Consider the following 6,995-nt stretch of genomic DNA (forward strand, 5'->3'; position numbering starts at 1 on the left):
GGCAGAGCAACAGCGGAACCGGCGGCGGGGGCGGTGGAGTGGCTGGATCTGGCAGGGGGCCGGCGTGCGGCGTGGTGCGGTGGGTAAGTGGCGAGACGGCGGAAGTGCGGCGAGACGGACTCAAATCGGCGGCTCCTTAGTGGTTACGGCGGCGCGGCGGGGTGGGTGGAGTCGGCCATGGCCTGGATGGTGGTAGACGGGCGGCGGGCGGGTGGGCGGAAGGAAAATCAAAGCAGTTTGGCAGTTGGTGCGCGACCGCCAGTTTTACATCTCTTAGAGGTGGAGATGCAATCCAGGTGTTGTATTTCATCAGAGATGTAATTTTTTTTTTTGCATTTACATCTACATCATCTATTGAAGATGCAATTTCCTTTTGCATTTGCATCTACATCATCTGTTAGAAGGGTTTGGGCCTTGAAGATGCAAAAGTTAGTTACTTTTGCATCCATAGATGCTGTAACAATTCTAACAATAGTAGTAGTTGGTGTTTGCCAACATACCGTACATTAAGTTGGATTGTAGGTTGTTAATAAATCTTTGATACTCTCTCCGGCCGAAAATACTTATTTCAAACTTGTCCTCCAACTGGATGTATCTAGTACTAACTTGATACTAGATGCATCTATTTAAAGGGCGAATTTTTGGACGGAGGGATATTACATCTCTACTGATAGACTCTAGTCAAACTGGATAAGGCATCTTAGGCCCTCCACTATATGCTCGTTGCTGAAGTTCTGAAAAGTATCCCACGTACATATCCATGCCAAATGAGAGAAATTTAGCACCCCTCACACAGCGTGGAGGATTTGGCATCGACTCCAACTTGACCCCACATACGTATTAAGTAGTAATAGATCAGCTCAAGCCTGTGTCTCCGGCTGTTGCTTTGCTTGGGAAAGTACAGTGAGGAGCTTAGTTTATTGCCTCAAGGAATGTGGCACCTGAGCAAGTAGAGGCATCGATGCCCTGAATATTTTGTTTGGCATCGGCTGGGCAACGTAGGGCACCGGTGCCAAATATATAGAAAATGAATTTGGCACCGTTTTTGGCCTACATAGTGGAAGGCCTTATGTGTTACTTTTCTGATGCATGTTCTGGCAATTTTTTCTGATGCATGCTTTAAATAGAATGAATTGATTCGTGCCATCACAGATGTATTGCTTGCGAGCTTACATCAACTTGTAAATGTTGATTCTCACTTTTCTGCTTGAAATGGGCTAAAATATTCTTGAGTTAGTTATCATTCTTTTGGTTCTTGATGTATTGGTTGTGGGAATATTGATATTGGGAAATGGGAGTATCAATGCATAGCTATGAACCTTCCGACGAATGAATATCTTATTGGTATTGCTGAACAGTCTCTGCACCCTTTTAGAATCCACTGATATAATTCATATTCTCTAATATGTATGAGGAGTATCCATTTGGTTAGCTAGCGTGGCAAGAAAGGGAAGAAAATGATATAAACTTCTGAGACCCCGCAAAAAAAAAAGATATAAACTTCTGAGTACACGTACGTTCTTTTATTGTTGAATCGATGTGATCCGTACCGTATAGCTATTGATCTGAATGTTTTCATCATTTGCATGTAAAGTTATTTGTGGGACCTCAAGTTTGAACAGTATACTTGTGATGCTATTTTGTCTTTGAACCATGAGCTATGTTGCACTACTCCTGAAGCTCACTGTTTTGTTTCCTGGACATGTACAAAAAAGAGAGTCACCTGCTGCTGTGCTGCATCCTATTCTTGCCCAGAGGACGTATTTTCCAGAATTCAATAATGGCAATGATCAGGGCCACCGTCGTCGTCTTCGCCGGCTCTAGGTAAGCAAGCTCGTCGGAGGGGCTGAGGTGCAGCTGCAGCAACAAATCGTCTTCGGCTCTGGCTCCGTTGGTAGCCTGCCAAGGGCGCGCCGCTGCTCACCGCGGCGAGCGCCACGGCGGCCATCGCTCATCTATCGCGAGTACGTACTAGTTTGTTTCGGTTGTAATCCAGTCAGTGGGGTGGTGGCGCAGTTGGATTGCGCGTAGGTCTCAAAGCCGAGGCCGAGAGTTCGAGACTCTCACCCCCACTCAACAAAGAAATACCATCGTTGTGATGAAACGCTCAATGGCAACTTGGGTCGCCACATGTACATCCGAATCATCAGATTGACTTGAGCAACTCTGAACCTGGTCTCATCCTTTTTTGTTTTTTGGTTCTGCACAACAAGTAATCCCCTCCACTACTGCTGCGCCTGCACTTTTTGGTTTCTCTTTTGAGTTCATCTGTAAGAGTCCACTATGATGAATTTATTGCTCGATTGCTGGGAGACGTATCTGTTTCCTAACGTGCCAACAGAGGGAAGAGAATAAAAAACATGTTTGGGATTAACATCTGAAGCTCATCGTTTGTTTTCTGGACACGTACATAGAAGCAGGAGCCAGCGCAGAATGGTCATCGTGCAGGCAGCCAGATTGCAGCGGTGTGCAAGGGGAAAACCTGAACCAGAACGCTCAATGGCAACTTGGGTCGCCACATGTACATCCGAATCATCAGATTGACTTGAGCAACTCTGAACCTGGTCTCATCCTTTTTTATTTTTTGGTTCTGCACAACAAGTAATCCCCTCCACTACTGCTGCGCCTGCACTTTTTGGTTTCTCTTTTGAGTTCATCTGTAAGAGTCCACTATGATGAATTTATTGCTCGATTGCTGGGAGACGTATCTGTTTCCTAACGTGCCAACAGAGGGAAGAGAATAAAAAACATGTTTGGGATTAACATCTGAAGCTCATCGTTTGTTTTCTGGACACGTACATAGAAGCAGGAGCCAGCGCAGAATGGTCATCGTGCAGGCAGCCAGATTGCAGCGGTGTGCAAGGGGAAAACCTGAACCAGATTGAGACCAAGCCTGGTGAGGTGACCGGCAGTGTGCAAGGTGTTCTCCATCAGCTAAAAATCATTTCCTGGGCTCGTTTCTTGCAGTAGTTACGATGCCTGACGCCCACCCTGCAAACACAGTTGCTTCCTTCAGGGGTCTAGCTGATTGCGGCTGGACGCGTTTAACCGACAGCAGGAAGAATCTGTGCTGTCTCCATTCGACGGAATTCCCCCAGATGATGCAATACATGCTGGACTGCCTCTGCCTGCACTGCATACATATAATCAGTCTCCCACAAGAGAGAGAGCGCATGTCTATCTGCAGCAATGGCTACGACCAGCGCCACCGCCGTGGTCTTCGCCGGCTGCCTCAGCTACATGCCGAGGTGCAGCTACTCCAAGAAGGCCTCTTCGGCTCTGGCTCCGGGCGCGCCATGTCGGCCGCAGCCGCCCCGGCGCTGGCGGAGGTGGACGAGCGCACCTGGCTGGTTTCTGTCGGCCTCGTCTTGTCCTTGTACACCGTTAACTCCTCCATCCTCGACGACGACGACGACGACCAGTGGGGTGCCGGCGGCATCACGCTCTCAACACCAGCAACATCTTCTTCTCCTGCCTTCCTTATAGCTGTCGGTGCTGTCGCTCACAAGATGAATGGGAATTGACAAGGTATTAACATCCCTTGAATTTACTCCATGATTTGTACGGTGCTGTCGCTAACAAGTACTTTTGTTTCGCTCGTTGAACAACAAGTGGGGTGGTGGCGCAGTTGGCTAGCGCGTAGGTCTCATAGCTGAGAGTGATCCTGAGGTCGAGAGTTCGAGCCTCTCTCACCCCACACTGAAAAAAGGCCATCGTAGTGATGAAACGCTCAATGGCAACTTGGGTCGCCACATGGTACATCTGATTCGTCACGTGAAACCGAGCATGTCTGAACCTTGGTCTTCTTTTTTCAATGTTTTTTTCTTTTTTGTTCTGCCTAGCCTAGTACAACAATCTCCTCCACGGTTGCAGTTCCCTGCTCATTTGCTCCTCCTGCCCAAGCACTGAAGTTCAGGCTCGCAAAGGTTGGATTTTCACATGATATGTTGCCCTAATACATCTTGATTATGCACTGGGTTACCAACTTAAAGTTATGGATTAATGGTCTGGGAACTTGGAGGACAAATGGGAGTGCCTTCAGATGAGGGAGCATCTCATTCTCGGTACACCAGTATGAAGTACTTGGGCACTCTTTGGGTTCATCTTTAAGAATCCACTATGATAAATTCGAATTGTCGTTGTGACCTGTGAGACATGTCTATCCATGCGTGTGTACTGCTGAACCAAGGGCTCGGATTGCCATGTTGGTAGAATGTCACTGCTCTCCTTGTATCTACCTAGGTTGCCCTGAAGCCAGGTTCATATTCACCGAAAGAAAATCCCAGGCCTCAAACATTTTTTCTGTTTTGAATTTTGAGTGATGTATCTACTCTCAGTCTCGCTCATTGCTTATAAACTCCAACTAATCTTGTGTGTGCCGTACTTTGTCGATACATGAACTGACAAGGTCAAAATCCCTCGTGATTCAGTTGGTCCTGCGTAGCGATGTGATACATGAACTGACAAGGTGTTGAAAAGTTGAAGTATGTCAGCATAGATAATAATCAAGAAAGAACAATCAGTGATCAGTATGGTCCAGAGATAATAATTAGGTGTATTGTGTGTGTGTGGATCGTTGTCTGAAATCTTATCTGGCTGTTCATCAGGGAGCTTAACTGAATGTTTTCTTTTTAAATGGTCACGGCGGGGTGGAAGCTCCCCACCTGAATATATTTCAAAAAGGTGAATGTTTACAGAACTCAAGAAAAACGTGAGGAGAGGAAATCACGCCACAGCCCACCGTGTTCCTTTAGTGATTTCGTCCTGAGACGATTGGACCAAAAAATAAGATCCTCTAGAATAGCTTTAATCGTGCCTCTAGCGTCAATCTCCAAACTCTGGAAAACTTTTTTGTTCCTTGCGTCCCAGATTTTCCAGAGAATGAGAAGGAGCATAAAGGGAAGGCAGAGCAGCTGGCAAGGTGGTGGTGGTGAAGAACTCGGCAATAGGGGTGAACTGCGGTCAAATACCGGTAGCCCGCCACACTCTGCGGGCCGTTGGACAAGTGAAGAAGAGGTGGTCACGGTCCTCCACAGCGTTGTTGCATCTTGGACAGGTGTCCGAGCTCAATATGTGCTTCTTACGCAGGTTCTTAACTGAATGCGGATTGGCCCCTTGGATTTTCGCAAAAATGGTTCGTAGTGTCCACCGGGCGTTTACATACATAATCACAAAGAAACAGGAGTTGTCCATGATTTGCAATGGTCTTGTTGCTGAACGAGGACATTTGTTTCGCTTGTTGTACGACAATTGGGCGGTGGCGCGGTTGGCTGGCGCGTGAGGCGTAGATCTCATAGCTAGCAGCATCGGTAGTTCGAGCCTCTCTCACGCCTCACATATGAAAAGAAAGACCTTGTGTTGATGATGAAACGCTCGGTGACAACTTGGGTCGTCACATGTACACCTGACTCTTCAGGTGAAATGAGCAACTCTGAACCTGGTCTTATTTTTCTTTATTATTTCTTTTTATCAGCCTTAAACTGCGGCCCCCTCCTCTCTCCCTCGCTGCTACTCTGCTTGTCCTCCTGCCCAAGCTCACAAAAAGTGTCGTCTGACTACGTATCTGTATCTTGAATGTCGGCGTAATGCTGTAAACCTGTAACCGTTTGAAACAAGACCTGCGGTCTACTGGCATGACTGAGAAAACAGATGCTTGGTTTGAACTATGTGTGTGAATTGCTAAACCAAGGACTTGAATTGTCATGTTGGTTCTGCAGTACCTTCTTAATGGCCACCGTCTCCCCAGTTTCCAAGAATTTAGCCTACACATGCATCCATTTCGCTAAACATCAGGCTGGTAATCAACAACACAAACAGAGCAAAACAATGGTTAGAGCAATCACCTGAAAGACGATGCCAAATGAAGTGCCCACAACGTGTTAATAAGCTAACCGTTAAGGATAGGACGCGAATTCTGAATGAGATGACTGTGAGGTTGCCAAATCTGCTACTGCTTGAACAACTATAATTGTTATGATCAAAATCAGCATCTTAAGCTCCGTTGAGGATACGACGTGAATTCTGAATGAGATGACTGTGAGGTTGCCAAATCTGCTACTGCTTGAACAACTATAATTGTTATGATCAAAATCAGCATCTTTTGCAACTAATGCAGAGGGTGAATTTCTCTGCACACAAAAAAGGCTTTGCAGATTCAGTATAGTTGATACAACCAAAATGCATTATCCGATTTCCTCAAGATCCCGTTATAGACCTGAAAATGTCAACCGTGAAATGATTGTTACCTCATATTCAGATAGTGAAAAGTTCAGCATCTACTGTTCTTAAACTATTCTCCATTCTCAACCCTCATGATCCAACCCGCCAACATCACTTCATATTCTAAGTCATGGCAAGGGTGAAGGAGTGTTTTGTTGGCTGTTCCAAGTTTCCAACTAAGCAAGAAAAAATGACAAAAAAGTAGGAATATTGGCTACATGAACACTTTGCTGCCATTCTTGGAATTGCAATGGACAAATAAAGCATTCGAGGTAATCAATCAAAACCTTTTCAAACGTGACAAACTCACCCATAAGAAGAGACATACTGACAAAAGCATCCTCATTGAAAGCCTTCGAAGTATCCGTGGAAGAAAACTAATATTCAGTATTGCTTTGGTTATAGTAATGCCGTCAATCACATGCCAGAAGTATGAAAATGGATAAGCTCTTGCTAGAGGTGCTTCGGTTTGTACGGCTATAGAACACTTCTTACATAATCAAATGTAAACCAACAGCTGATAGCAAACCAAGAGCTATTTATTCTCCTACGAATTAAAGATGGGATAATTGAAATTATAAAAAAAAAAGGAAACTACCCAACATCATGCATCACTGCAAGACAGTACAAATTTCACACTCTAAATCTAATCAAAACTAAAAACCATATATCATATGGATAAATGCCAGCATTTAGAATCACATATTTGTTCTTCATCTTTTCTTTCTCAGATCTGCACATGCCATGTTCAGGAAAATAACAAATTAGGGGCCAAT

General features: G+C 45.3%; 1 long non-coding RNA gene and 1 other non-coding gene across 2 annotated transcripts in view; one reads left to right on the forward strand and one right to left on the reverse strand.

Moving 5' to 3' along the window:
* The first annotated feature begins 3,613 nt into the window (after positions 1–3,613).
* TRNAM-CAU lies at positions 3,614–3,697 on the forward strand. Its single transcript is given in 2 exon segments — positions 3,614–3,651; positions 3,662–3,697. It is a non-coding gene; the product is annotated as a tRNA-Met (tRNA).
* Positions 3,698–5,714: 2,017 nt separating this feature from the next.
* Positions 5,715–6,995, reverse strand: part of LOC119348940 — a 67,982-nt gene continuing 66,701 nt past the window's right edge. Inside the window, exons 4-5 of the long non-coding RNA XR_005169167.1 lie at positions 5,893–6,214; positions 5,715–5,794 (exon numbers count right to left, since the gene is read on the reverse strand). This is a non-coding gene — a long non-coding RNA (uncharacterized LOC119348940). The remainder of the gene's footprint in view (positions 5,795–5,892; positions 6,215–6,995) is intronic.

This window comes from Triticum dicoccoides, chromosome 1B, assembly GCF_002162155.2.
Source record: "Triticum dicoccoides isolate Atlit2015 ecotype Zavitan chromosome 1B, WEW_v2.0, whole genome shotgun sequence".
Lineage (NCBI taxonomy): Eukaryota > Viridiplantae > Streptophyta > Magnoliopsida > Poales > Poaceae > Triticum > Triticum dicoccoides.